Raw genomic sequence first — 4,976 nt, 5'->3', positions numbered from 1 at the left:
GGTAAGGAGTTGAAATTACATTTGGCCCTTTGAAGGCAACCATAAGGTTGATGTAGCCCCCCGTGAAAATGAGTTTGACACCCCTGATCTAGTGGGTAGAGGCCAGGCATGCTACTAACCCTCCTACAACACACAGGAGAAGCCCTCCACCAAACAGCATTATCAAGCCCACAATGTTAATAGTACTGAGGCTGAGCAACCCCGAGTTAGAGTCAAGTTTACTGCAGTAACATTATGAACCCGTCCCATAGGCTTCTTCGCCTTGGCCAGCAGCAGCACTCAACCTCAGTAGATCCTGAGTCACAGACTCATGAATTTGAACATAAGGAAAAGCTCTTGCACTGGAGGACTGCAGGTGTGGGGTGTGGCCTGAGTACCAGGCCCACCAGCCTGCAGTTGGTTCCCTTCTCAGCTCTGTGGTGTCCGGCCTTAGCAGCAAGAGTACTGCGACTGTCAGTTGAATACAACCTAAGTGTTCAAGGAACACACTCATTGCGCTGTGTTCTTCCCCAGTGACAAAAAGCTGGTTGGTACACAAGTGCACAAAAATGGTTTTGTTCTTTGGATTCGGTTTTTGTTTGTTGTTGGCCCTGCCTTTCAAGGTATACAATTCTCTTAAAGGAAGAGAATGCATTTGGGTGATTTCTCATAATTTGACCTCAGCACAAGATTAGTCAGGAATAAGAGATGTTCTAGAAATATGTTTAGACCGTTCTAAATATATTAAATGAATATTCGTACGACTGAATTTGTTTTTTCAAAGTTTCCTTTATCAGTTTTAAAAATGAAATGCAAAGGCTATGCCCAAATCCACAGGTAATGTCCGCTTAGTGAGCAATCTTCTCTAGTTGGATCTGTTCCAGTGTATCTCAAACTGTGAAAAATACTTCTCTCTTTACACTATTACATGGAAAATACATTTATATATCCATTAATTAAGCAGTTCTTGGAATTTTTATCGATTAATATGGATTACATTTGTGACAGAGAAAAACATTTGCATAAATCAGATGCAGATGAAGTGATACACAGAAAGAAAAGTTAACAGAGTATGACGAAGTAAAGCTAAGATAACCAAACTCAAGACTTTTTCTACTAAATGCAAAATGATGTTGAAATCAAACATGATATACTTGTAACCCTCTTACCTACTTACAAGGTTGAATTCAAAACTATCTAAAATATATTTAAAAATATATTTTATTGAAATACACATTCTTATAGATTTATGCTAGATCTCCATAGAGGCTCTTTACTTGAATGACGTATGATTCAACAGGTTAGCCTTTAAAGAGAATATTTTAAAATATTAATATTAATACGTATATTTAATAAGTTAAAATATTCTGACTTCATGATTAAAACTAGATTTTGAAAACATTTTATAAATGGTCAGATTACAGATATAAAATATCAAGACCTTTACTGAAGCTATAAAACTATAATTAATAAACTTGCATCTCATAAATGGTTCTGTAGTAATCAGATTTTAAAAAAATAAACATGAAGTACTTTCAGATGAACTATCTCCATAATTCTGTAACTTTCAACATTTAAAAAGTATATTGTTAAATTCATGAGTCTATAGAAAAGTGACTAGAAATTGTTTTGCAAACTGCAGTAGGTTAATAACTATAACTCCCTTCTTCTCATCTGGTTTTGTAATAATTACTATTATTGTTACAGCTTGTTGCCCACCATTTCTTTCTCTGAGCTGGTTACCTTCTTCCATCCAATAAGCACTAAAGGCATGAGAACAAGCTTTTGTATAAAATAACTGTAAGCTTAGCAAACTTAAAACATCAGCGTAGTACTTTGGCACACTCATTTTTAGAGGATTATCTTTCACAAAAGAAATACCCTGCCCGGAATCTTCTTTACATGAAGAACCCTAAAAGACTATGCCAGCAACTCCTTCTCTCTTTATGAATATCACCAAAATCATTCTTTCATGTTTCCTCACTTAAAAGACATTTCATGTCTTTTTCTCCATTTTCTCTTCTTGCCTTTCACATGAAAATATGAAAGCAAACTGATTTCCTATTTCTAGATGTTCAACTTAAGCTAATCTCAGTAGAGAATTTGGAAATGATAGACAAAATCAGAGTTCTGCATGCACCCAAACAACTATTAGTTACTTGTCTCATGGGATCCATTTTTGCTTGTTAAGATCCACACATCCTTCAAAGTAAAAACCCAATTTTCAACAAATCTACTACTTTATTGCTTGCCAGACCCACGGATTGTACTATAATTGACGACATGTATAGCTCTGCTCTTCCATATACTCCTATTGGTTAACATGTATTATTCTCACAGCCTATGGTGGTAAAAGCACAAAGTTGTTGCTCTTTTGCCTGTTTTCCTCCTGTGTAAGCTTAGTCTTTAAACCACAGCATTTGCTCAATAAATGCTTGTTGAATAATGAACGAATGCGTTTCAGCTATTGTTTCAGCTCCACTGCAACCATGTTAACAACGAAGAAACAATCTCAGGCCCTTTTTGGGCACCTGTATTCTCAATGCATCAGTGATTTTCTCTTTCCTATTTCAAATGTTTTTGCTGTATATGTGCAGTTGCCACAAATAAACCAACCACACATTTTCAAACCTGTGATAAACTTAGCCCCACATAGTTTTGCCAGATAATTTGTTTTAAAAATAGCAAGATTAGTCAACTGGACAAAAAAAAAAAAACCCACATATTTTCTATTTTGCTAATCTAAGAAAAAACACCTCCTTGAAGACTTCCGTTTAATATCAAAAAACATGGAGAGCTGTCCCATTCAACTTACAAGATCAACACTGTTTCAAAAGATCAAGACACATAAAAAAAAGGACAAATGGCAGTTTTATGTTATGTGTTGTCCCTGTACAACTACATGACACTCAACTGCCTAATTCCTGGAAGTCTAAGAAATTGAGTGTATATATTACATACATACACATATATATATAGACACACACATGCTTACCGTGACCTGAAGATTTAAATACTCAGATTTTTTTTTTAGAATCCTTAGTAGGAAGTGCGAAGAGTTTAAATTCTTGCCTTTTAATCTTGAAGAGAAGACAAATACTTAAAAAGTATTCCCTTTTATCAAAGATATTCTTTAAAAAATATTGTGGGGAGAAAATGTTGATTCTGAACATGCAGGCCAGCCGTGCCCTATTCTAATCACTTTCTTATCTTGGTCAATTCTGAATTAATGCTGAAAGTCATCGCCAAAATGCAAAAATAATCACTGTACCTCCAGAGTTCATCCCATTTTATTCACATCCAGTGATTTAACAGGTTTAATGTTAATGGTATATATCCTCTTCAGCTGCAGATTTCCAATCAAGATATTTTACGACTCTGTGGTAGGCAGTACTCTGAAATGTATGGCACGGGTCTTAAGTCTATGTCCCTAAATAACTAGGTGGCAGTCCATATAGTACTCATTTGGAATTTGGACTAGATCATTGGTTCTCCAAGTGTGGTCACTGCAATATTACCATCACTTGGAAACCTGTTGGAAATGAAAAGTATGAGATCATAGCCACACATACTGAATAAGAAACTAATACCTGTTTTACCCTCCAGGTAATTTTGATATGTGGTCGTTTAAGAACCTCTGGAGTAGATGATCCCTAAGGCCGCCTCAAACTATCACTATCTTACTGTTATTAGATCAAATATGTCTTCTAGAACTAGCATTCAAGTATTCCTGGAAGTCTGAGTAAAATAAAATCAAGAATACTACATTCTATTAGTTGTATTTAAAATTCTGACACATTTTCACAAGGACAAAAGTTCTCTTAGCAAGCTTCTCCCAATTAAGTAGACACTGTAACAAATGTTTGGTGTCATTTTAACTAAAAGTGGTGATTTCCAAATTAAATCTTTGTTTCCTTCATATTTTAGCTATTATAAAAAGTAAGTATATTGTTTTATGACAGGTAATGTACAGGCATTTTGCGTATATTTCTCAAGACCAGGTGCTACATATGGTGTTCTCTCACTTTCCCATCACACCTATAAGAAATACTGGATATTTAAAAGAGGTACAATCACATGCTGGTGAAAACATTTATAAAACTACCTTAACAGTTCACACAGACCAGGCATTTTAGGATTTCCAGCTACAGGAAAGGTTAACTCATCAGGAAACATAAAGCCTCATACATTGAAAGAATTCTAACCTCAGCTAGATCTTTTCCTAAAAAGTGACTCAGTGAAATCTATTTCAATAGGTAACAGCATGGAAATTGTTTTACCTAAGAACCATAAACTCCCAAACACAAAAATGTTAGACTTAGGATGATACTTTCAACAAGGCTGTTACAAAAAGAGTACAAAAATAGTCCTTTAATATATCATAAGCCTGGATGACTATCAGGGACCAAAAGGAAAATCTGTTAAAAAACAGCAGGGGTCAAGTTGAAGTTAACTTTTGCTCCCCAAGATAAAGGTTCCTTTCCCACCCAGTATGTTTTGACAGGTGATTGCCTTACAGCAAACTCCTCGCCACCTCACCCTCTTTCCCTCCCTCCCTTCTTTTAACTCAAGTCAGCCTAACTTTTTCAAGGAAACAAATGTTCCATGTCTTTACACCATAATACTACAACAGGTTTCTTAATAGCCAAATAAACTGACATGTCCTTAAAAACCATGCCCTCATTTCTCTCTGTTTTGTCAAGAACATAATGGAGAAGGCTATCAAACTAGGAACGAAGTACTCTTTTCCTGCTCCAGGAACACACACGAAACTGTTTTCATTGAGAATCCAAAATGCATTTATTTTACAGTACTCAGTAAAAGCATATTAAATTCTCCTGCCCTGCCACCCTAGACTTATTAAGAATTTAGTCATACAAGTGACTAAATCCTGGGCAGAAATGATTAATGCACCAGCAATTTATTTCATTTCCAATTTTCCATTTTCAAGTATTCCATCAGGAGCATATACATTTCTTAAGGTATTTGGCACCATT

This window comes from Phyllostomus hastatus, unplaced genomic scaffold, assembly GCF_019186645.2.
Source record: "Phyllostomus hastatus isolate PE091 unplaced genomic scaffold, TTU_PhHast_1.1 phas_contig_86, whole genome shotgun sequence".
Taxonomy (NCBI): domain Eukaryota; kingdom Metazoa; phylum Chordata; class Mammalia; order Chiroptera; family Phyllostomidae; genus Phyllostomus; species Phyllostomus hastatus.
Note: the sequence above shows the minus strand (reverse complement) of the source record.